General features: G+C 50.8%; 1 protein-coding gene across 1 annotated transcript in view; it reads right to left on the bottom strand.

Moving 5' to 3' along the window:
• Positions 1–24,861, bottom strand: part of Gli2 (GLI family zinc finger 2) — a 227,964-nt gene extending 203,103 nt beyond the window's left edge. Inside the window, exon 1 of the mRNA XM_026779596.1 lies at positions 24,661–24,861. The gene's annotated coding sequence lies outside the window, so the exon portion shown is untranslated. The remainder of the gene's footprint in view (positions 1–24,660) is intronic.
• Between the last annotated feature and the right edge of the window lie 1,249 nt (positions 24,862–26,110).

Here is a 26,110-nt window from a genome sequence, read left to right as displayed (position 1 = left end):
GTTACTCGCATGGGAAACCTAGAACCACTCCTTTAGTTAGCATGGTGTCCCCAAAGGCCTACTGAAGTTCCCCCGTGACAAGGGAATACAAGCTCTACAACCGACATACCCACTGACATGACCGAGTAGTCACACTGTCTCACTCTGACAAGAAGTCTGTATCTACAAGCACTCCCAGGACAAAAGGCCCCAACCCAGGACACTTGGCCATGACCATCCGCCTGCGCAGCAGAACGAGCCTGCCAAGACCTATGAATGATCACCCCAAAACTTCTCTATGAACAGCCCAGCCATTCAGGGCCTTCATGAGATCCCTCACCCCAACAAGTGTTCCGCCAATTCGCTCACTCACTCACTCACTCACTCACTCACTCATTCATTCATTCATTCATCAAATCCTGAGACTGGCTGATGCACCCTAATGGCTCTTTCTGGTAAACAGAACACACACAGATATGGGACCCCACATGTCTATCAATATGATGACATGCTATCCTATCTCACACAAGGGGATGTCAGGTCATGGATAGAAGGAAGAAGATTCACCCTCCAGGCCTGGGACGCCAGGCCCCAGAACCCGCAGTTGCCTCCTAGAATGCCTCGTCTCTCTGTCTTAATCAAACACGAATCTTGCCTTCAGTTCCCGCTCTGGTCCACAATGGAAGAAGCCAGCTTCCCTAGTATAAGAATTCACTTATGCCAGAGCCAAGAGTCACCAGAATGTCTCTCTAATGTCACACTATTGCTGGAGGTGGAAAAGCTACCAAAGACCCCATTTCACAGGCTGTTCTTTTATGGACAAGCACTGGCACCTGGATACTGGAGCTGACTCTGGCTTAGCCATGTCACCCTCTCCACGGAAAGGTCTCACTGTCACGGCGACTCCCTGGTCACCTCCTAGAGGCCCACCCCTTAAAATCCATCCTCCCGCTGAGGGTTCTGAGGTCTAGCTCAAGCAGCCTTAAAGCTCAGCCTCAGGCCACTCCCATGTGTGTTCCATAAATGTTTACTGATTGGATGATGGTGGACAGACAGAGGGTGGATGGGTTAGATAAGATGGACAGACAGGACAAACAGACGGGAGGTGGGAAGATAAATAGAAGGGAGGAGAGAGGCAAGAGGGGAAGGGGAGGAAGGGGGAAGGAGGAAGAATGTGCAGGTAGATGGATGGATGAGCAGATGAGCATGTGATACTCACCTGCTGGGTGAACGGGTGGATGTATGGATGGGTACGTCAAAGAATGAATACACTGAAGAGTGGCAGACAGAAGAATGCATAGGAAACAGAGGCACAGGATGGGGCTGGGCAGAAGCAGGAGGAAAAGCCCCACAACTCTAAGGAAGGTACAGGGATGTAGGTACCACCTTCCCACGGCAAGTCCAAGGTGCAGCCTGGGCCAGCCTTTATCCCTCCTCCTTTCCATGGGCCTCCTTGTGCAGGGCAGGCCCATCTCCAGAGCCTATCCAGCCACCCAGCATAACTGCACAAGAGGACATCCAGGGTCAGAGGACCTTCCCAGGACAGACTGAGCTAGGCAAGCATGCCTAACAAACAGGAATGAAGGGGCAGCATTCCAGAGGCAAGTTTTGTTTTGGTTCTTGCAAGAAGACAGACACGGAACTTTGGGGAGGTGGAGGGGATAAAAAGAGATGGAGAAGTTTAATGAGGAACAGGAGGACCACAGGTGTCCAGCAACAATGATCAGGGATGGTGGGCCAACAGAAGGTGCTCTAGCTGATCTGCCTGACAGGGGCTCAAGGAGCTCACTTAATGATTTAAAAAATAAAATAAAACAAAAACAACCTCACACGGCCCAGGCTGGCCTCAAATTCTCTATGCAGCCAAGGATAACCTTGGATTCCCGGTCCTCCTGTACCTGCCATCCTGGAATTGGGGTTACAGGCATGCCCCACCACTCCCAGCATGTGCCGTTCCGTGTTGACCGAGGTTTTCTGTGCTGCCTGGTCTTGCAGCCGTTACATTCCAAAGAATCACACAGAGGTTTACATTAGTAATAAATTGATTGGCCTATTAGCTCAGGCTTCTTATTAACTAAATCTTATAACTTACATTAGCCCATAATTCGTGTTTGAGTTAGCCACGTGGCTTGGTACCTTTTTTGGCGAGGCAGTCACATCTTGCTTCCTCTGAGGCTGGGTCACGCTACAGACTGAGCTTTTCTCTTCCCAGAATTCGCCTGTTATAAATGGTGCTGAATTAATCCAAGATAGGTATTTTGAAAATGCCTTCATGTCAATATTGAAGTCAAAAGGTATATTACTTTGGAGAAGAGGTTTTGCTTTTGTTTCCACAGGAAATGAGAGGCTGTGGATTCATTCTGAGCTAAGAAAAAACAGGTTTGATCAAGGAACACCCCTTGAGAAATCTCCAATAGAAGCAGATGGCCCAGATGTCTGAGTTCTACATCCAAAACAGTTCAAAGACCGCTGCCTGAGATGATCAAGCCTTACAGGATACTCTAGTTAGGACTTGATCATAATTCTAAATTTTCTTCAGGTTCCCATAAGATTATCAGTTCCCCTCAACCAGCAGGAAGTAGCCTATAAAACTATTCCCACATTCCCAAAAAGTGGATGTTTGCCTTTGTTTAGAATGTTGATTACAGTATGTTATGGATAATGGTCTGGACAAAAAGCTAAACAAAAGAGATTCGATTCAGAGTTCTTGTTTAAAAAGGGGAGAAGTGCTGTGGGACAATGGTCTTTTATCCTGTCACTTGTATTATTTTTAATAAAATGCTGATTGGCCAGTAGCCAGGCAGGAAGTAGAGGCAGGGTAACCAGGCAGGAAGTAGAGGCAGGGCAACGAGAATTCTGGGAAGAGGGAAGTTTTATTCTGCAGTCATGACCGAGATGCAGAGAGCACAAGATGTGACTGCCCCGCCGAGAAAGGTACCAAGTCACGTGGCTCACACAGACAAGAATTATGGGCTAATATAAGTTATAAGCATTAAGAAGAAGCTGAGATACTAGGCTAGGCCAATCATTTTATAATTAATGTAGACCTCTGTGTGTTTCTTTGGGACTTAACAGCTGTGGGAACTGGGCAGGACAGAAACCTCAGTCAACAGTTCTGGGGATGGAACCCAGGGTTTCACATGCACTGGACAAACACTACCAGCTAAGCCACATCTCCAGCTACACCACCAGGTGATGACTGAAATGTGGTCACCTCCCCAGCACAACCCTGCAGCTAGACCTTCATATACTAGCCAGGGGAAAGCCAACTAAAACTCTAAACATATGCTCAGGCAATCAGAAAATCAGAGGTGACCTGACCTCCCTAAGGGCATGTACCCCAGAACACAGAGATGCCCAGCAGAAGACTTCAGCTGCCTCAGATCCCATTTACTGCACATGAGCTGGCACCCATGAAGGACTCAAACCCTAGAATGAGCAAGTTCTAAATTTAGGACAGGCTCTAGGACCAGGTGGCACATCTCCTTCAGGGGATAGAGACAGCACTGACACCCTGGAAGCCAAGACCTGGCCCAAGGTCACACACCCAGCCCATCTCATCTGCCTCTCTGAACAGCAGAGCAGGAGACAGGGCCTTCTCAGTCACCATCCTTGCCTCCCTGGAAGGCCTCTAACTAGGGAAGCCTCTAACTGACGTCCCTGGTTCATGCCATATTTTGCTGTGTCTCTCAACTGAGGACACAGACAGTCTGGACTGTCTGACTCTGGGCTGCCCTTTCTGATCACATGACCTCACACATAGCCAGCTGCTCCGACAAGCAGAGAGAAAGCTACCAGCTGTAGTCGGAAACTGTATCAGACACAGGACCGGCCAGGCAGATGGCTCAGTCTGCCGTGAGCATGCTGCAAGCATGAGGACCTAAGCCTGAATCCCCAGAACCTACCCCAACAAGAGGTTTGACTGTAACGACAGTGTGTGTGTGTGTGTGTGTGTGTGTGTGTGTGTGTGTGTGCTTGAATCCCCAGAACCTACCCAAACAAGAGGTTTGCCTTTAACCACAGTGTGTGTGTGGTGGTGGTGGTGGTGGAGGGGTGTTAATAGACAGATTGCTGGGACTTGCTAACTCCAGATTCAGGAAGAGACTATCTCAAAGGAATGAAGGTGAAGAGTGTGATAGCCCAGGACATCTGATGTTCTCCTCACACACACTAAAGAGCACACCACACACATACGTGTGCACACACACCTCTCTTTCATTCATGGGCATGTTTATACAATCATCTCTTAGGGACAGAAAGAAGGAGAGCCCTGGAAAAGCCCAGACAATCAGAGAGCCTGGGAAAGTAAAATCAGACTCCCTGATGATAAGATCTACTCTTGACATAACACCCCCCCCCCACACACACACACACTTTACATAGGAGGACTTGGAGGGGTTGGGGAGAGGCTTCAGGAGGTAAAGGTCTTACAGTACAATCATGATGGCCTGAGTCAGGATTCCCAGAGCCCACAAACAGATGAAGCAGCTCACATCTGTAATCCCTCGCTGGAGGTGGCCATCTGACCTCCACAAACACAACCTAGTACCCATGTACCTGCACATGCATGCGTGCACACACACACACGCGCACACACACACACACACACATGCACACGCACGCGCACACACACACACACACATGCACACGCACGCACACACACACAATCTAAGCAGAGTATGCTTGCTTAGTCACCATCCCTTTTTCTCTGGGAGAGGAGAGAAAGGCAGCTGGGCTCCAGCTTTGGGTCAGCCTGCACGCCCTTGGACAAGTCATCACTACTACATCCCCCTCCCAGCCAACCAGAGGCCTGGAGACACAGGTCCCCGGAGCCCAGTGACCCTCAACTCTGACTCTCTGAGTTTCCGGCTCCATACAGTGGTCACGATGGCCTAGCCTGGCATTTGGACAGTGGGCTCCCCAGGGCCCACCCACAGCCCTGTCTTCAGGCCACAGAGAACCGCAGGCAGCTCTCCCAGCCTGTGGATGATTTAGAGCCTCTTCAGGCACCCTCTCAAGGCCACAGGCCCAACAGATATTTTCCACCCCTACAGCTGAGTTCAGACATTCCAGAGAGCCCCGCTTCCTCTCTCCCGAGCTTACAGGCAGGCTAGGGGCTCAGGCACGACATCTGTGCCTAGGCCCCAGCTCTCTGTCACAGGCAAGGGTGAGACAAAGCCCGGGGTCTTGCAGCCAGGCCTGAGAGGCCCAGTTAGGGGGAGCAAGCCAGGCCTCCCAGCCAGCGCCATTCACGCCAGACCCTTCCCACTTCCGCTTTCCCCTTTCTCCCCATGACAACATCTTGAACGAGTGCCTTTGCTGGCAAGCCCAAGCACTCTGGGGTTTTGTAGTTCTGATGAGGCTCCCACGCTCAGCTGTGCACACAGCCCTTGGACAAGCTGCTGAGGTTGCCTGCGGTACTCGGGGTAAAACACAAATCTCCGGCCCACACATGTTCTCTGAGGCCTCTACTTCAGGGATGGAGGTGAGGTGTCCCTGGCCCTCCCAGATGTGAGCACCTCACACCCTCCACAAACACACTCAGGGTGAGGACCACGGGACCGTGAAATACTTTCCACCGTTTCAAATTGGAACGATCCTCCTCGTGAGAAAAAATGCAAATTAAATGTCCCACTGCTGGCCAAGATGGAATAACAGGGACCAGATTTAGGCTCCCACCCGAAACCACCAAAAAACCAGACAAAACATTTAAAGCATGCCAGGCAGTAAAGGGAGGTGAGCCCTACGAGGCCCAGCTTACTGTCTGGAGAGAGTTTCCAGGCCCAGTGCAGGCCGAGTGGATCAGTAGATGGCCGGGTGGAGGAGACAATTCAGTCCCTAAGAGTCCGAGAGAGCTAGAGTCTGTACGACTTCAGAGAGGGGAGGTTCAAACTGGCAACTGGGAACCACATGTAGAGGTACGAGGGTCTTGAGACCCTGCAGAATATAGTCACAGAGAAAGCAGCAGGCAGAAGGCAGCCAGAGAATAGTGTCTGGCACACACACAAAGGGTCAGTGCCATTCCCACCAGGCGGGCCTCAGAAGGCATAGAACACACCCCATCCCATCTAATGTCAGAGATTAGACTCGGAGCTGAAAGTACAGCTAGGTGGTGGAGGGCTTGCCGAGCTTGCAAGAAGCCCTGGGTTCAATCCCTGACACCATATAAATCAGGCCTGGTGATTCCCACTGGTCATCCCAGCACTTGGGAAGTCAAGGCAGCTACTTAGTAAGTTCAAGATCAGCCCAGACTACATGAGACCCTACTCCACACACCCCACCCCACCCCCAAGCAAATTAACCACATCTCAGGGAAAGCATAAGGTTTTCAGGGGGGAAAAACTAACCAATTAAGAACATATGATCAGAGTATCACACATCTACCAAAGACCCCCAGGCATGAGCTCCCCAGGATAGGAAGGCAGGATAATGTAATTTACACTGAATAAAGCAACAAGTAAACCATGCTTGCGTCACAGAGGACACAGTGTTAAAATGAGCTGGGAAGAACATGGAAGCCACATGTCCAAAAACTTAAGAAGGAACTTGGGTGACATAAAAAGACATCAAACTTGGTGTGACTGGATGGGCAGAGACTTCTAGCGTCTGAAGACAGAGTGGTTGCAACCATCCACTATGAAAGAAAGGGAAATGAATTAAAATCGAAAAGAGTACGTGAGCTGTGTGGCGCAGTCTCTGACACACGAGTCACTGGCGTCCCCAGCAAAGCAGGAGGGAAGAAGGAAGAAATACTAGGGGAAAGGGCTTTCATTTTGCCCCCAAAATTTGATCTTAAGACTACAAACTCACAGAAAATCTTTGAAGCAGACAGGGGCTCGTGAGTTGACTCAGCATATAAAGACACTTGTCACCAGGCCTGATGTCCTGAGTTTGATCATACAGACCCGCATGGCAGAAGACAGTCGACCCCCCAGTTGGTCTCTAACCTCCGTCAGGTCAAATGTGTGCATGCATGCATACATCAAAATACATAAATGTAGAGATTTTAAAGATTGGATGGAGCAATGAACACTAAAAGAGACAAAGGAAGTAAAGCTGGGATGTGGCTCGCCTGGCAGCACCTGCTCACCATGCACAAGGCCCTGGTCCCATCCCCAGCACAGTGGAAACTGGGAATAATATTGTATGCCTATGACCCGGCTCTCAAAACACGGAGGCAAGAGAATCTCCAGTAAAAGGCCAGCCTCTGCTTTATACTGAGTCTGAGGCCAGCCTGGGCTACATGAGACCCTGAGTGCTGGCTAGTTTTATGTCATATTGACATAACTTATAGTCATTTTGGAGAAAAAAAAAAAACCTCAATTGAGAAAATGCTCCCACCAGATTGGCCGGTGGGCAAGTCTATGGGACATTTTCTTGATTAGTGATAGATGTTGGAGGGCCCAGCCCATTGTGGATGGGGATGTCCCTGGGATGGTGGTCATGGGTTCCAACCTAGTAAATAGCACTCTTCCAAGGCCTCTGCATGGCTTCCTCCCCCAGGTTTCTGCCCTGACTTCCCTGAATGATGGACTACAGCTGTAAGAAGAAATTAACCCTTTCCTCCCCAGGTTGCTTATGGTCATGGTGTTTATCACAGCAATTCTACCTGGGACACCCTGTCCAAAAAAAGAGAGGAAGGAAGGAAGGAAGGAAGGGAAAAAAGAAACAAAAGAAAGTTAAGTCTGGGAAAAAGTTCTCCCCGACAAACCTTGACCCTCTGCCGGAGAGAGAGAAGGCACATGGCGCCATGGTGCTGGCACCGGAAGGTGCTCCATTCGTTGCTAAGATAACTTCTACCAGAAGCTGAGTTCTGAGAGTCCAGCAAATCGGGAACTACCGTGGACACCAGCAGCACATGCTTGGGAGTGAAGACCCTGCTTAGCTACAGCTTAAGGGAGTCACACGTGCGACACAGCTGTCAAATGCCCTGTGCTCCCCAGGCCCTTCAATATTGAGAATCATGATGTACATGTCCACCACACACCGGGTGCTTGACACGTATGAACTCTTTCATCCTCCCCCGTGAGATGAAGCCACAGAATCCTTGTTTCTTTGGTTTGAGAAAGGCTAAGGTATAGCTTCATGTAGCCCAAGCTAATTTCAAGCTCAGAATGATGCTGAACTTTTAAAAAATTGTATTCAAGTTATTTTATAGGTCAGGTATGGTGGTGCACGCCTTGAATTCCAGCACTGGGGAGGCAAAGCCAAGAGGATCTCTGCGAGTTTGAGTTCCAGGACAGCCAGAGAGACCATGTCTCAACAACAAAAAATGTTCGTGTGTGTGTGTGTGTGTGTGTGTGTGTGTGTGCGCGCGCGCGTGCGCGCAGTCTGTATTGAGGGACAGGGATTGGACACACCCATGAATTCAGGAAGGACATGAGGGGCATCATGGAGAAATGGGCAGTGGTTAAGAGCACTGACTGTTTCTCCAGAAGATCCTGGTTTGATTTCCAGCACCCAGCTGGCAGCTCAGAGCTGTCTGTAACTCCAGTTTCAGGGGATCCAGTGATGCTCCTGTCTGGCCTCTGAAGGCACCAGGCATGCATGCGGTACACAGATATGTACATGTAGGCAAAACACACGTGTGCAAAATAAAACACAAAGTCTGTGTTTTAAAAAGGGCATCAAGTCTCCTGCTCTATCCCTCTCTACCGTATTCCCTTAAGGCCGGGACTCTCCGGGATCCTGGATCTAGACAGGCATCAGCCAGCCCCAGTGGTCCTCCTGGCTGCCCCCCAGCCCACACTTCTGGAGTTAGCGCTGCTCAGCCCCAGTGGTCCTCCTGGACACTTCCCATCCCCATACTGCTAGAGTTAGCGCTGCTTTGTGGCCATGTCCAACTTTTCAGGAGGATGAGAATTTGACTCAGGCCACCATACTTGCAAGTGATCTCCCCAGCTTGATCACCAACTTCTGATCCTCCTGCCTCCAACTCCAAATGTAGAGATTGTACTCCAAGCGTGTACACCACCACAACTGGTTCATCTGGAGCTGGGGACTGAATCTTGGGCTTTCTGCACAATGAGTAAGCACTCTAATAACTAAGCTACAAGCCCAGCACTCCAGGTATTTTGGCTTTATAATCTGTCTTCAGGGCCTGTTCTGAGCCAAGTCCCCTGCCATCCCCACCCAGTGGCATGCCCCAAGTGAAACAGCCAGTCCTGTCTGTCAATCCCTCTCAGAAGAATCACAGGACAAGAGGCTACACCTAGACTTGCCACGTGGTAACTTAGGGAGGGGGGGGATAGCCCAAAGGAAATGCTTACAGCCATCCTTTCAGAGAGCTAGTGTTCTCAGCAGGGAGTGGGTGGGCTTCCTCTTGGAGCAAGCAATAAAGGAACTAGACTAAGTCTGACAACAGAGACACATTCTGAACGACTGGAATCTTCTCGGCCCTGATCAAGCTGTGCCCATCCCTACCCACTACATCCCTCCACCGCCGTCCCTACTTTCTCGGGAAGAATATGGGCAAGCTGAACCCCAGAGCAGGAGGAAGTTATGACACTGACATTTTATGTTTGAGAACTTGAGCAATACCAGAAACACCACAGAGACTCGGTGGTGTGTGTAAAACCCACAGACTCACAGCCAGGCACCAGCAGACACGCCACGCATGGCCTTGGGCCAGTCAGATCCTGGAAGTACTTAGCATTCACGGGTGTGGCACCCTCCATCAGGTAACCAAGGTCAAGGTAAAAAGAGTGTCAACCAGTCTGAAAACTCAAAAAGAATCGTTTCTAATCTCAAACAGAGAAACTGTAAACTCAGGCACTGACTGTGACAGACATGGGCTGGTGAAATGACACAGTAGGCAAAAGTGCTGGGCACCAAGCCCCAGGACCTGAGTTTGATTCCCAGAAACCGTACAGGGACAGGAGAGAAGCAACTCCTAAAAGCAGTCCTCTGACCTTCATGGCATAAATGTTCCTACACACAGACACACAACAAAAATAAATGGATAAAATGATAGAGAGAGAGACAGAGCGACAGACAGACAGACAAGAATGAATTGTTCTATGGAACAAACTAGGAGAGGATCAGAGAGGGACAGTGGCCCTGCCTGAGGTCCAGTAGTGGCTCAAATGCAAAGCCAGTCCCAACTCTGGTCACTTCTGCCCATTCCCAATTAAATCCAAACAGCCACCTCCCATCCAACACACAGATTAAGCGTGGGGCCCAAACAAGCATGTGCTCAGACGTTAAAAAAAAACAGCACTAAAAACCAATCATCAGCCACAGTTGCCCTCCCAGATGGAGACCCCCAACCAAGACTGGTTGGCTTAGATTTCTCAAGACAGACACCAAAGGGAATGTATAGCCATTTCCCTCACCAAAAACTGTCCCCAGGGGCCTTGAGAAGGCTGGGAGCCTCACTGAGCAAAAAGCAAGGCCTGTGTGCCGGTAACCCTGACATTGCAGGAGCGGGTCAGATGGATCCTGAGATCAGCCTAGCTGGGGGAGCTTCCCGATCAATGAGGGGACTGTCTCAGGACCATAAGGCAGAGAAAGACGTCTGATACATTGCTCTGGCTTCCATATCTGCATGCATGCATGTGAGCGCACACAAGCACCCCCACTCTCAAACTCATTTATCAAGCACTAAGTACAAATAAACAGAAAATAAAAAGACAATATTAATGAGTGCTATTAAGTAAGAAAACCTCAGGGAGCCATGAAAGTCTCGGACTACCACAGAAGAACTTTTACAGGCGAAGGGGTCATTGGCTTCACCAATGAAAGAAGGCACAATTGAGCATCAACACAAGGGCCTTTAAGATCCCTCCAGTCAACGGCAGGGAACTAAAGAATGGAAGGGAAAAGAAAGGATGGGTAGACAATGGGTAGACAATGGAAGGCTGGATGAAAGAGTGGATGAAGGATGGAAGGGTGGACCAACAGAAAGATGGGTGGGTGGAAGATAAGCAAGGAGGGAGGATAGAAAAGTGGGTGTGTGAATGAATAGGTGGAGGAAGGATGGAAGGATGGATGGATAGATGGATGGATGGATGGATGGATGGAAGGTCGGATGGATGGATGGATGGACAGTGAACGGATGTAAGAGCAGATGAAGGCTGCGTACAAGAGAAAGGAGATGGAAGGAGGGTGGAGAGTGAGTGGGTGGAGGATGAACACTTGATGGACATCAGATATTGAATGAATAATGGCAGAGGGCTGGAGAGATGCCGCAAGGGACTAGTACCGCCCTTGAATCACTACAGCTGTTCCTGAAGATCACAGTGGAGTGTCCTGAGAACCAGCTCCACCCCATCTCTCCATATCCCACCAGTAACTCCCTCCAACAGCCAAACAGATTGTCCCCTCCCCTTGGGGTGGGGGGCTATCCTCAGGAAGGAGGTCAGGAACAGGTGATGGCAGCCAGTCCTCCCACCCCCTCCTACAGACAGGGTTCAGCAGGGTAAGAGGAGGGATGTACACATCAGCTAAGCATTCCCTCTTTTCTACAGCTGTGTCAGACTCAAAAACCAGAGCAAGTCAGGGCTGGGGCTGTGGGCGCAGCTGGGAATGCCACCCCCATCCCAGATGCGTGCACAAACCCAGCACCGCACAACCTGGAGGAGTGGTGCACACTTAGGATCACAACACCCTGAGGATGGAGACAGGAAGGTGAGAAGTTCAAGGTCATCCTCAGCCACGTGAGACCCTATCTCAAAATAAATAAATAAAAACACCACACATCCGGGGCCGTGGTGGCACACTCCTCTAATCCCACCACTGGGAGGCAAGAGACAGACAGATCTCTGTGACTTTGAGGCCAGCCTGATCTACAGAGTGAGTTCCAGGACAGTCAGAGGTATTACACAGAGAAACCCCACCTCGAAAAAAATAAAAATAAAAAATAAAAAACAAGACAAAACAACAACAACAAACACACACCACCTAAAACTGTCAGCCCAAACTCAAGATAGGGAGCAAAGCTCTGAAGAGTTGAGTTTTCACACATCAATACTCCCAGGGGTCTAGTCCCAGAACACCCTGAATTTGCAGCATGTTCACAATTCATCACCTGAGTAGTAAGTATGCACATATAGGCAACGCCACATGCATCACACGCTGCTGTTTGGGGCATCTCTAGGCAAATCTCCACCCCACACACCAAAGAGAGTCTGTATCCTGTTCAGCATCTTCCCTGAGGGTCCTGCCAAGGCTATCCCTGCTCTCCACCACTCTGCTGGACTGCCCAGGCTATCCCCAGTCTCCACCACTCTGCTGCAAGCCCAGGCTATCCCTGCTCTCCACCACCCTGATGGACAGCCCAGGCTATCCCCGCTCCCCACCACCCTGCTGGACTGCCCAGGCTACCCCCACTGTCCACCACTCTGCTGGACGGCCGAGGCTACCCCTGCTCTCTACCACTCTGCTGGACTGCCCAGGCTACCCCTGCTGTCTACCACTCTGTTGGACTGCCCAGGCTGGGGCTCTGAGAGAAAAAAACTTTCCCTGACTTTCCCAGCACAACTGCTTGGTTAAGTAAAGGAGCCAAAGGAAGGCAGGCACAATGGCATATACTCATCATCCAACGCTGAAGCCAGAGGCAAGAGAAACCCCACAAGTTCAAGGCCTACCTGGTCTTCAGGTTAGCCTGGACTACCTAGTGAGATTGTTTCAAAAACTAACAAAAAGGATAGGCGGTGGTAAGCTGGCTCAGTGGGTAAAAGCGCTTGTCCACTGGCCTGGTTTACCTAACCTCTATCCTAGGGACCCACATGGTATGAGGAGAGGATCAGCTCCTTCAAGTTGCCCTCTGATCTCAACATCACTCTGTAGCTCGTGAGTGCATAGACACACACCATGCATGTGTATATACATAGAAGTAACAAAATAAAATTTTGAAAAGAAGTGACAAGCAAAGGCCCAGACTCAGTGCTGACCCAGGACTTGCTTTCCTTGCCTGGGAGCTCCCCGGGACAACCCACCCCAAATCTGCTATGACCTAGGGACCTTGCCAGCCTGCAGCCAGGGAAACAGTCTCACCTGGCTTCCCTGGGACAATGGCTGGGGCAATCCCTTCTCCTGAGCAATGATCACCCTAGCTACCTCCAGCTTCCCCACCTCAGCCCAGCTCCCCCACAGGAGAAGAGGCCTGGGATTTCAGCCGCTGGGTGCTGAACTCGGCCAGCAAGGTGTACCCGTGGCACTGGAGTTCAGTCAGCGCCAGGCACCTCACAGATGTTCCAGTGAGTGCCAGCTGATTGGCTGATGGATTACAAAGGGAACTCCTTTTGATGGCATGGGTCAAACCATTTCAAATACAGGGGACAGAAAAGACACATGTGTTCCAGGTGAGTATGTAAGAAACTGCTACCTGCTGTACCACTCCACACTAGGGACCCTGGGATACCCACCTCATCAGCAGCAGCTCGGATGTCAGTCAGCAAGGACTCCCAGGGTAGGCTTTGCTGGTGGTCATCACCCGCCCAAGGTTCCCCATTAGTGGCACTTTGATATTGTGACACTGGGGCAGGATAAACCTCTCGCATAGTCTTGACACGCTTGATACTGTCCACCCAGCCGGCAGTGCCAAAATACCTCCTGACCTTGTCAGATCCCTGGCCTGGCCTTGCTCCCAGCTGACCTTGGCTTCTCCTAGGGAAGCCCTTAGGAGCTACTAGTATGACAGGGTCCCAGCTCATGGATGTCCTCAAAACAACACAGAGGTGAGGATGTAAGAGACAGGTCCAGCAGAGCTGACTGCAGCCTTCCTACTGTTGGCTCTGAGTGGACCATTTGGGCTTTGCCTCGTGTCTTTAATCCACATCATCTATAAAAGCAGAGCAGATGAGGGATAGATGGGCGGAGGGATGAAGATCTCTGTATAGAGACCTCTCTCTGCCCCCTGCCTCTTTTGTCGTTGCTTTGAAGCAAGCACTCATGTGGCCTTGGCTGGCCTCAAAACTCCATTTAGAGACAAGGATGGCCTAAATCCTTGCTCCTGTCTCCACCTCTCTGCCTCCTCCACAGATCTACCCTTGGAGTTCTGAGTGGAGCATAACAGCTCCATAAATGCAGTCGGGTGAGAACCCTGCTCGCACAACCAAGGGACTCTCCCGATAGCCACCACCAGACCAACTATGAGGGCGGTCCCTACAGCACAAATTCAGCCTATCAAATGGTTTCTTCCTGGGCTGGAGCAGTGACTCAGGCGGTAAAGTGCTCACTTTTGTAAGCTTGAAGACCTGAATCGGATCTCCAGATCCCACATCAATACCTGGGCGTGGGCCTGAAAGACGGCTCGTTGGTAAAGGCCCTTGCTGTCAAGCTTGTCAAACTGAGCTTGATTCCTGAGAGCCCAATGGTGCGAGGAAAGAACTGACTCCCATAAGTTGTCCTCTGACCTCCACATCCATCCGGTGGCGTTCATGGCACCCCTCCCCCACAAAATAAATAGATAAATGTAATTAAAATCAAATCGAAAGCCAGCTGTGGTGGTATAGGCTTCTAACCCCAGGACTGGGGAAAGACAACAGGTGGGTCCTTGCCTAGCATGCTACTGAGAAACTGTCCCCCAGAAACTGGACAGCGGCTGAGTGCAGCAGCTGGGACTGACCTCTGGACTTCACAAGAACTTGCACATCCATACACATGCTCCCACAATACAGGAACATTCATACGCATGCACACACCAAAATGAAATGTTTTCCTCTTTGATTCATTCTGGAATTTGTTACTCCTGTGTACTTTATGAACAGACTACAGTGCCCAGTGGTTTGTATCAGAGCAACCCAGGCTAACCCACATGGGCAGAACCTCAGGTATTTAAAAGACTCTGCTGGTTAGTCAATTTAACTATCAATTTGACACACCCTATAATCACTTGGTGAGAAAGTCTTAACTGAGGAATTATGTAGATCAGGTTGGCCTTGTGGGCACGTCTGTTGGGGATTGTTTTGATTGTTACCTGACGTAAGAGGATGAAGTCCACTGTGGGTGGTTCCATTCCCTATGTAGGGACTCCTTAACTCTTTTAAGAGATGAATGAGAAAAGCAAGCAACACCTATGCATTTATTTCTCTCAGCTCCTGACTGTAACCGTTAAGTCCCTCACACTCTGACTTCCCCACAATAATGAACTGAAATTTAGAACCAGTATCTAAAATAGACCTTTTCTCTCCTAAATTGTCTTTTGGCAGAACATCTTACGGCCGCAACAGAAATGAAATTATAAGGAAGCCCCCAGCTCTACAGTCATCAGGACTGCAGTGACTGACGAGGCCACGGGTCCGAGAACGCTAATCCTCAGGAGGACTGTGCTGACCAACAGACTGACCTTCTAGTATGGCCTCTAGCCCTTGAGAGAGATCATACTCTAGACATCACTTCCCTGTGCTGTTTTGGTCCAGAAGCAAGTCAGTTCTCAATCTGCTTGACCATGACACCCAGTTCAGCAACAGTGGACAAGGAGGGTGACATTCTTCTCCCAATCTGCTGATAATGCAGTCCTGGACTGACCTGAACCTCAGAGTGACAGTGACTGGGAATACAGCCACAGTTGGTAGAATACTCGCTAAGCATGCCCAAAGCCCCGGCCACAGCATACATCAGACAAGGCTGCACACACCTAGCATCTGAGCACCAGGAAGGCGGGATATCTGAACACAAGCCCTATGAAAAGGATGAGAAACACTGCTACAGGGTGTCGTAGCTGGTTGCTAGGGGCAGAAGATCATGGAGACATAACCATTTGAGGACATCCTGAGATACATGAGACCCTGTCTTTAAGGAAAAAAAATGTTGATCTCCATCGTCCACCTTGATAAAGGGCCACTGTGACACAAACTTTTAATATAAACTGCACACTTACTGGGCTTCCCATTCGAACCTGTGTGTTGTGTGGCCCAGGAGCCCCACTTGGAGACAATCTATGAAGTTTTAGCCTTCGATCTGTTCTCCTCCCTCATTTCTCATTCTGGCCTTATTATGCCATTCCTATTTGATGCTTGAGAGGTCTGTGTGTATGTGTATGTGTTGTATGTACAAGTCCATGTAAGTGTGTATGCCCATGTACAAGGAGGCCCAGTCAATGGCAGGCGTCTTCCTCATTATTATTATTATTACTATTACTATGTATGTGTGTGTACTATGTATGTGTATGTGGGCAGGAAGGCAGAGGTCAGACAGTTTTCAAGAGTCGGTTCCCTCTTCTACCATGTGGGTGCTCTGGATCAACTCAGGACGTCAGGAATGGCAGCAGACACTTTACCCCCTGAACCATCCCTTCTACCTTATGCTTTGAAAACAAGGAGCTCACTGACTTGGCTAGGGTAGCTGGCCAATAAGCTCCCAGTTCGACTTGGATGCGCCTGTCTCTGCCTCCCCCAGAGCTGAGATGACAGACACACATTGCCAAGCCTGGCTTTTATGCGGACACTGGGGTTCCACGCTCAAGTTCTCACGTTTGCCGGTACTTGTATACCCTCAGCTTCATTTCTGTCCCTCATATATCTTAAGACCAGAAGACAACACAATTCCCACAGAGCAGCAGCTACAGTTTTACTGATATAAGCGGATTTCCACATAAATATACATATCACACATCTCTCGTCGCATTTACCGGTACAAAGAGCCATGGAAGAGACGATATTGCAAGTGTAACCTACTATATTATGTCTATTACACACTTCATCTTCTCTAGACAAACACATCCCGTCTCCCTCCCGCTCTACTCCTGATCTGCATACCTAAGAGGCCTTGGTTGGCTGATCAGACTTCCTCTCTCACAGCCTGCGCACCTCGTCCATGAACCACACAGAGCTGTCCGCTCACCTTGATCTCTGGAAGACAGGGAGGGGCAGCCCTAAATACTCTGTCCCTGCCTGGACACACACCATGCATCACAAGGGTACAGCCCGTGGCCGTCCGTGGACATGTCTGAGTGATAGGCCTTCAACCTGTCACTACATGGCTGCGACCTCATTTTTTTTTTTTTTGAAATGTCAAAATGCTGCCTTCATCTTTAAAGATCCAGGACATATTTATGTGTCAGCCCTTCCTAAACTGCCTTCAGCTTTCAGGAGTGTGAAAGGGCCATCAGTGACCAAATGACCATCATGGTCCCCATGACCACCCAACCCTACCCTAGAGCATCGGTTCTCAACCTGTGGGTCGCGTCCTTTTGGGGGGTTAAGCAGCCTTTTCACAGGGGTTGCCTATCAGATATTTAAGTTGTGATTTATTACAGTTATGAAGTTGCAACAAAAATAATGTTATCACTGGGGGTCACCACAACATGAGGAACTGTATCAAAGGGTCTCAGCATTAGGAAGGTTGAGATCCATGGCCCTAGAGATGCCTTGAATTCTGAACCTGCATACCAATGGGATCAATCAGGAGAAGACAGAAGCAGATCCTTTGCCACAGAACTGTTTCCCTGACACCGGTGATCCCCACCACCACCTTGCCTCCCTCTGGTCCCTGGTGAGTGTGCCCTGGAAACAGAACATGTGGGCGGCGGGTGAGAACAGATTGCAGCTGCCCCCAATATGATGGTCAACACGCTTTATCAGTAAGATCCAAAATCACCAGAGAGACGAGCCTCTGCACACGTCCAGGAGGAATTTTCTAGATTAGGTTAACCGAAGCAGGAAAGAGAGCCCTGCCTAAATGTAGGTGATCCCATTTCATGGGATGGAGTTGGGGGGAGGGGGCGGGTGTCACAAGCTAAGTGCCAGCAGTCACTGCTCTCCGCTCCCCATCTATGGATGCCACATGCTATTACCTCATCATAACTTCTCTGCCTTGATGGACTGCATCCCCGGGAACTGTGGACCAAAATAAACCCTTCCATCTTTATGCTGCTTCTGTGAGGTGTTTGGTGACAGCAATGAAGGAAGTCCTAGACACGGACAGAGCCTGCACATGCACATGATTCACCGAGCCATGTCCAGGCTTGCTTTCTTCATCTTCTGAGCACAACACAAGAGGTTGGGCCTGATTTCTCTACAAAACCTATCCATCCACCACTCTTTCTCTAGACCTCCACTGCCCCAAAGGAAAACACCCTACGTAAGAAAAGAAATCCTATGAATTGCCTGGGTGGTCCTCAGGCCTAATTTTCCACACCATTGCCACCTCATAATCAAGTACTTAATGATCAACTCTTCAGATAGTCTGCAATGAGCTCCACAGAGGCATCAGAAGCCACCCCACGACCCTGCTCCCTCTGCCCAGGAGGCCACAGACACACTCCTTGGTCCTCACACTGGAAATCACACCAGTGTACTTCTGTGTCTTGCGTCAGACCACACTGCAGTTATTCCTAGCTCCTAAGGTCAACCTTTGGTCAATTGCAGATTCTCAAAGGAGAGTAACAAATTACACCCTCTTTCCAGTCCTCATCTCTGCCTATACTGCAAACACTTGTATACTAATCTCCCCATCTCAGGATTAAAAATATGAACTTTTTTTTAACTCCCAACATAATGAATAAGCCTAAAGATTAGAAGTTGAAATTATTAAGTAAATCATTCCACCTGCAAAGCTTCGATTTGCATACCATTAATTCATGATGCCATCTAAAACAAACTCATCACATTCTGTATATTACAAGCTGATTTATGTTAAGGATTGAAAAAAACGGAGCTCAAATTTATGCCAACATGATGTACACACTCAATAGAGAAAGATTTTTCTTTCCTTCTTCCCACCATCTTTGGGGTGTGTGAGTGTGTGCGTGCGTGCGTGCGTGTGTGTGTGTGTGTAAATCATCCAAACAATTGCAATCTAGCACGAAGGGAAAGGATTTGAGGAAAGGAGTGGCTGGTAGGAAGATGAATTATGCAGCTGACTCCTGTGTGTGTGGCAGGCTCGAGGCGGGCTCAGCCTCGTACACACACACACACACACACACACACTCCAGTTATTAATGTCAAGTATGCCAAAGATACGCTGGAAAATCATTACCATTCATCGTCACTAACCGCCATTAAATTTCAATCAATTCAACTTAGCACAAGTGTACTTGAGCGGCCCTTACAGTTTCTTATAAATGAGGCTCCAAAGTCGACCTGACTTATTTCATTGTCCAAGGCACAAAGACAGGGTGTTAAGCAGGGGCTGAAAGGGGCCTACGCGGGCGGGGCCCCTCACGATGCTCTTTTAAACATTCTGTCCTAAGTGTTCAAAGATTTTTTTTTCTGCAGGCTGAGGTCAGAACGAATGGGCATGACCCCGAGAAGCACCTATTCCTCCCCAGATAGCTTTGGGGCCTTGCAAGCTACAGTCTTCAGACATCTTAAAGAAAGTTTCAACCACCACCAAAAGTTTGGAGGACCGCGTCTCTCCTCTCATCAAATGCTCTGATTCTCTAAACTTCAGCATCCTCGGAAGGCAGGAGAAAGGAAACTCAGGGGCAGGTAGGATGGGGACACCGTGCGGCCCCGGGCTCAGGTGGGTACTGCGCCCCAGGAGGGCGCCCACGACCTGGCCTCTGGCCGTCTTCCTACCCGGCCACGAGCGAGCAGGGTCCCGGACGGCTCGCGCCACCCGCCGCAACAATGTAGCCATTGTTCGCGCGCCGCGGAGCGGGCGGGCGCGCAGGTGGGAGGCCGCGGGCGCTCGGGCACGGAATGTTCCCCGGACGGGGCGCGCTCGGCGCCGCCCGGACACGCGGCCTGCGCGGCCCCACCGGGACGGCGGAGCCTCGGAGGGGCGGGGCGGGGAGGGACTGGCGGGGGTGGGGAGGAGGGAGAGACAAAGAGGAGCAGGAGGGCGAGGAAATGAAGGAATGAAGAGGGTAAGAAAAAGGGGGGCTGGGAGGAGACGGCAGAAGGAGAATAAAGCGGAGGAAGAAGAAAAAGGAAGATGGGGAAAGAAAAAAAGAGTGAAAGTTAAGGAGGGAAGGAAGGTGCTAAAAAGGAAAAGGTAAGGAAGGAAAGAAGGAAGAAGAGACTGAAGAGAGGGAGGGGGAAAAGAAAAACGGGGAAGAAAGGATAGGGGAGACACATAGCAGCCTAGAAGCATTAGAGCCCAGTAAAATTCTGGAAAGAGCAAGAGTTCATTCTCATACAGGGAAAGGGCTCCCAGCCCCGCCAAGTCAGCAGCCTTAATCACACCCGGGGCTTTGCCTAATTACAGGGTGAAAGCCAGGTCTAGAGGTAGGGAGATACTTAACTGTGTCCCAGGGAAGGCCGAGGGCAGGGACGGGTTGTGAGGCTTTCTCCTCCACCCATACCAACCCCTCAGAGCTTGGATCCAGGAGGAAAATGCTGGGGTCGCAGCAAGACGGCCACAGGCCTCTAAGAGCCATGTATGTTCCCTTAAGTGGGAGTCCACTAAGTAAGGCCATTCTCCAGCCTTCCCCTCTGGAAGACTGGGACCCTCTGCACCCAGAGAGGTGATTCAATCCGAGTCCCCTGATGATGAATAAAAAAAGTTCTCTTTTTCATTTGCTGGGGTGTTTTGTTGTTGTTGTTGTTGTTGTTGTTGTTTTATTTTTGGTTCATTAAATTTTCCACAGATTTGCAGAGAAGAAAGCAGTCAATAAACGTAGACAAAAGTGACGGCGTCCCAAGGGGCAGAGAATGGGGAAAAGGCAAGATAAAAGTGATAGCCCATTCCAGATTTCCAGATTCACAGGCACTGAGCAGGGGCTGCCGAGGAATCTCAATGGGCCATCACCCTTCTTAGCCTGCCTCCCATTAGTACCAACTCTTCAAGACAATAGCAAAAGCACTAAAAGTGGTTTTCTTATGCTAATGTTGAAACCCAGCACTCAGTTAAAACACACTTCCCAGAAACCTGCCTTTGTAAAACACACATTTGAAACACACACCGAAGAAAAACAACCCCACATTAATTCGTTCTCTTTAAACCCAAGTCTCAAAAAAAAAAAAAAAAAAAAAAAACAAAAAAAAAAAAAAAAAAAAGAAAGAAAATTTTAATGGGTACTGTCTGGTCACATCTTAAGAGAGTTATTTCAGGCACATGGATGTGATTTAAGAAGCCAGAGGGAAAAGCTAAGCAGAACCATTACGACTTCTTCAGTTGCTGGAAGAATCTGGAGAGAACACCACACAGGCACGTACTGTCATCTCCCCTGTGTTTTCCCAGGGTTTTAAATACTTATGTGACTTAGAGACACTTTTGTCACCCTCAAAAATCTAAAAACAATGATCAAAGTTTTCATTTTCTACGAGCCCTCAAATTAAAAAAAAAAAAAGATAGTATTGAATGTGGCGGTGTGTTTGTTTGGAAGCCAGGAAGGTACATAGGAGGGTGGGGTGGCCTTTACTCTAGGGACGCCAGTGCTGCTGGCCTCCGAACCTGCTAAGAGCAAACGGTTTCAGAGCACCTTATTCCTTTCCCCCGGGTTCTTCAAAAGTGAAAATAAGTGATGAACTGAATGTGGGGAGTCAGGCTGTTGATCCGATCTTTAGTCTGTCCCTCTGGAAGCTCTAGAATGTGGGAGTACGGTCTTTCTCTAGTTGGCATTCTTCACGTGTCCATGCCTCTGCTGCTCAGTGAAAGGAAGAAAGGAGAACTGCTTCCCTGGGGTTCCCTTTCAGAGGGCCCTGGCCCAGCTGCTGCAGCTGTCCCCAGAGAGGTCCACCTGGCCTGTGGCCCCAGGTACCAGCTAACAGGCACTGTGCTGGTAGACCTCCCACCCGCAGCCTAAACACGCAGGGCACGTCGGCCCCGCCCTCGCTCCTTGCGGTTTGCACCAGAAAAGGCCAGCTGCACCCCCAAGGTTTTAGGACTCTGTTTTTGAGCTGTAACAAGCCCGCTGGGTGTGAGGGGTCACAGCGGCTTTCACAGTGCCTACAACCACCTCGTGGTCCCGGTTAAAGGGAACTGCTAGTGTGTCTGGGCACTCAAGTTTTCCGGGAGGAGGTGCCGGTGGAAGAAGGGTACTTAGTGTAGGCAAATATCCAATTTTCTCTGCCTGCTTGCTGACGGTCTGGGATTCACTAATCCAGCCCCAGGGGCTGCACTGTGTACAGGGCTCTTGTGGGAGTACAAAAAAAGGGTGAAGTATTTGTGTATTTTTCAGTCTGCAGTGCAAACAAGCCAGCTACAGGACACAGCCCCTGAGACCCCCACAGCAACTAGGAAATGAGCCTGGGATCAGTAACCCCCTGGCCCCCTCTTACGACTAAGCAATTCAGAAGGGCAGCCCCTCTCAGTGCTCAATGTTCTCCCGAGGCCAGGAGGCCACAGGAACATCTTGAGAAAGAGGAGCAGAATGACTAACGCCACACCAACTTCAAGGCCTGGTCTGAATTTGGCAGGAGACTTCGGTGGGTCTGAATTCTGTGCCCATCCCCACCTCACCAATTCCCACCTAAGAACAAAAATGGATTTATCAATCCCAGTCCCACCTAGTTCATGGATAAGCCCAGCCCTGGGGTGAGAGGGGTGTGTGGCCTGTCAGCCTCTCTCTCAGACACAGGACCAAGGTGAGAGCGGATCTTCTATTGGGTCCCCTCCTACACTGGACCTTCCTCTGTGTTTCTTTACTGCCTCCTCCCCACACTCCTGAAAAACCTCATGGCATGTGGGGGAACATACAAAAACCACTCTAAATCTTCCTAAATATAATTAACTTAAAAATTCACCAGACCAGACAGCTTTCCATACGGCAGCATCTGAAGAGAAACTGTATCCGGAAGAGGCTGATTCCAACTCTTGGAACCCTCCAGATAGAAGCAGCAGGTTCGAGAAAGCGAAAGCAAGATGAAGAGACTCAAGAAGTGGGACCTTTAGCAGGAGGGGGTCTGCCTGGCCTAGATTAGCCATTCTGGGATTAGCGCCCCAGGATAGAACAGAAACTGGGAGAAGGCAAGAGCCACAAAGCTCAAAGCAAACACGCATCAGAAAGTCTCCCCCATGTGAGAGAGACCAATCCAGGTAGGAACACCATGTATTCCCTCCCCAGCTCCAGAACGACTGAGCTTTCAGGGGCCGCTCCCGGGCCGGGCAGGGCTGGTCCCTAGACACACGGAAGCCTACTCAACCAGGGAAACCGCAGCCAAGGTGAGGAAATGGGCGGGAAGGGGGCTCGAAGGAGAGGTGGCTAGAACAAACAGATAGCATCAGGGAGACTTGTGACAAGCCCGCCTATTCCGCCCGCTATCCCCCCGTGCTGTATATTTTGGATTTCACAGTTTATTTACTTTACTTTTTTGGCACCGAGCCCCCGGAGCATGCCAATACAATATTTGTTTAAACACTATTTTATGCCGCTTGCGAGGGAAACGTTTACTTTCAAATTCTCCAACATCCCCCAGAGCCTCGTCTGCAAACAGCATATGAGCATTTTACAACTGTTCTCTTTATCTGAAGCTGTGGGGATTAAACCTTCACAAGCCCAGCGAGGGCGGAGGGGCAGGGGATCCAGGACATCCTGGGGGCCACCGAACTGGCAAACTCTCCCCAAAATGAAGGATGCCACAACTGTGGAACAGAAGGGTACAGAACTCACCCAGTCCCAGACTCATGAAGGACCAGAGTACCAAGAACAGTCTTTCCTACCCCAGCTCTATCTGGGATCAGCCCTGGGAACCACAGAACTGTTACACAAAAGACAGGATGGAGAGGCGCCCCACAACCTCGATTGCGCCTCTGTGGCCAGATCACTCTAGGTGAGGCGCAGGGGCTCATCCTCAGTTTCCCCAAGCTCTAAAAGTCACGTTTCCTAGGAAATGAGAGCAACTACTGCCGGGCTGAAAAGAAGCCCAGCTCGGTGGACTTCCAGCTCCAAGCGCGGCGGGAGCCTCTCAAACTCACTCAACCACACGGTCCCTTCCCCCTATCCCGGGAGGAAAAAAAAACGCTCCCCTCTCTCTAAACCCTTAATAGGATTGGCGCCCAACTCTGTCCGCGCCGCTCCTCATCCATCACACACAGATCAAGTTGCAGTAGTGGATTTTTCAAATTCCTCAGCAAATATACTTGTTGAGAGATTGCTTGGGGGGAGGGCTAAAAGGGGGCTAGGATGATGAAAGTGAGGAGTAGAGGGAACCGATCCCTAGGCGAAGGATTACGCGTGGATCTCTTCGGGAAGTCAAGAGGATCTGGGGACCTAGGAGAGGAGAGGAAGGTAAGGAAGCCGCAACCGAGGCCCAGAGTAAAGACTCGCGGCTGGGGAAGGGGCAACAGGACTCAACAAGGGGAAGGAGAGAGGAAGAAAAGACTGGGCTCCAGGACGCAGACTCGCGGAGCGGAGAAGTGGAGTTCCAAATTCCCAAGCGGAAGACGGCGGCGACAGCACGCGGCACTCTCCCGCAGGCGCGCTCCCAGCTGCCCATCTAAAGAAGCTACAGAGCATCCCAACCCCCACGCCGCCCCCAAACAGTTTCAGGCTCGGGGCAGTGCCACGGGTCAAAGAACGGCCTACACGAGCAACCCAAGAAGAGCAAGAGGCACTTTTCCTCAGGTGGAAGACAGCAGTGCAAAATCGACCCCCGGCCACGAGTTCTGAGCCCCAAGAGCCTCCTTAAGCCCTACCGCTGCTGGACCAGAGCAACAATCACGGTTGCTCTCTCTGCCCCCACCCCCCACCAAACCGGTGTCACGATCTCGATTCCGGTAACCGGCCGAGAGACACTCCGAAGACCGCACAGCATCCCAGCCGAGGCTGGCCGAACTAGGAAGTGCTTCGCCACCACGAGCAAGAAAAAAAAAAAAATAAGGGTGTGGGGTGGAAGTCCAATGCAACTTTACCGAGGAGACAAAAGTTTGCCTCTAGCACGCAGGTGGCCTCTCGGGCGCCGGGCAGTGGTTGCAGGGCCCCATCTCAACTTGGCTGGCGCGGGGCTGCGGAGTGCCGGGGCTCAGGCCGCCGGGGCGGGGCTGAGCAGGCAAAGGAGGGGACCAAGGCGGGCGGAGGACCCCGGCAGTCGGTAAGGACTCCGAGCCAGCAGCTCCGGGCGGCTGCGAAGCGACGCGCGGCCCACGCTCCTTCCCCTGGCTCCTCCTCGCCTTCCTCCGCGTCCTCTGTAGCCGCCGCCGCCTCCCGCTCCTCCTAGAAGTCTCATTGATGAGAGGAGTTTGAAAAAAAGTCCGCGGAGCCGTGCTGCCTCGGCTGGCGAACGCCAACACTACTGCAATCCATCAGCGTGTCCGGGATGGCGCAGCGCCCCCGCGCGCTGAGGTTGGGCACACCCAGGTCGTCGCGTCCCTAGCCTACCCGCCCCCGCCGCGTGCACCCCGCCCCTAGGGATGGGGGGTGGGCAGCCACCACCCTGGAGGGGATAGCCAGGGGTGATCACAGACTCTCCACCTCAGCTCTGAGTAAAGAAAGCAGCCCTCCTGGAAAAAGTTCCAGCAGGGGACCAGAGAACGCTGGGAGTTAGGAACTGGAGGGGTGGGGGTGGGGGCGACACTACACGGGACGACCCAGACGCCACTCTTGAGGAGAGGGGCTTGGAATATCTCAGATTCCTCCACCCCAGTTCAGAGGAAATAAAGCACCCCTACTGGAAAGTTCCAGCTAGGGGACCAGAGCACACGCCAGTCTCCAACACTTTTTCTAAGGCGCCAGGGTGGGGGGTTGCTAACTCAAGTCAGATGAGCTCCGGAGCTTAGGCTCAGCGACTGCTGGTTTCAATATCTGAACTCCCCCTTCCTCCCCCCCCCCCCCCCCCGGCACGCCCGCCTCCTCAGCCCTCCGCCGGTTGTTCCCAAAACTCAAGGCTCCTCCAAGCGCTGTGACCGAAGGAAGACACGTGGGATGGGAAGCAGGAGTGGATTCACGCGGGCGCTCTTTGCTAGGGTAGCTAGTGCAGGTGCCGGAGGGGGGGGGGTCCCAGGCGCCCCTCGCCCCAGCTGGCTCACGCGGCCATCTGAGAGCACGTTGGCAACAAGTGACGCAAGCATTAGGTTTGCTGCATATGTTGTATAGAGAGGGGTTTTGTTTTATTTTTTTCAGAGACTCCGCTGGAGCTGCTGCAGCCAGATGGAAGTAATCAGAACTCAACAACAACAGAGGGAGAAAGGAAGAAATAGGCTCACTGAAGTCACAGGCCAAAGTGAAGATGAGACTTGCATGAAAGCATTTGCTTAAGTAGTCCTGGGCCTTCCATATAGTGCAGAACTGCCCACTCCGATAAGCAAGTGGGCAGCTAATGGATATGCCCTGCCAACCCACGGGACTCAGCTTCCCCTCCAGGGC

This window comes from Microtus ochrogaster, chromosome 6, assembly GCF_000317375.1.
Source record: "Microtus ochrogaster isolate Prairie Vole_2 chromosome 6, MicOch1.0, whole genome shotgun sequence".
NCBI classification, from domain to species: Eukaryota; Metazoa; Chordata; class Mammalia; order Rodentia; family Cricetidae; genus Microtus; species Microtus ochrogaster.
This window is presented reverse-complemented; position numbering and strand designations above follow the sequence as displayed.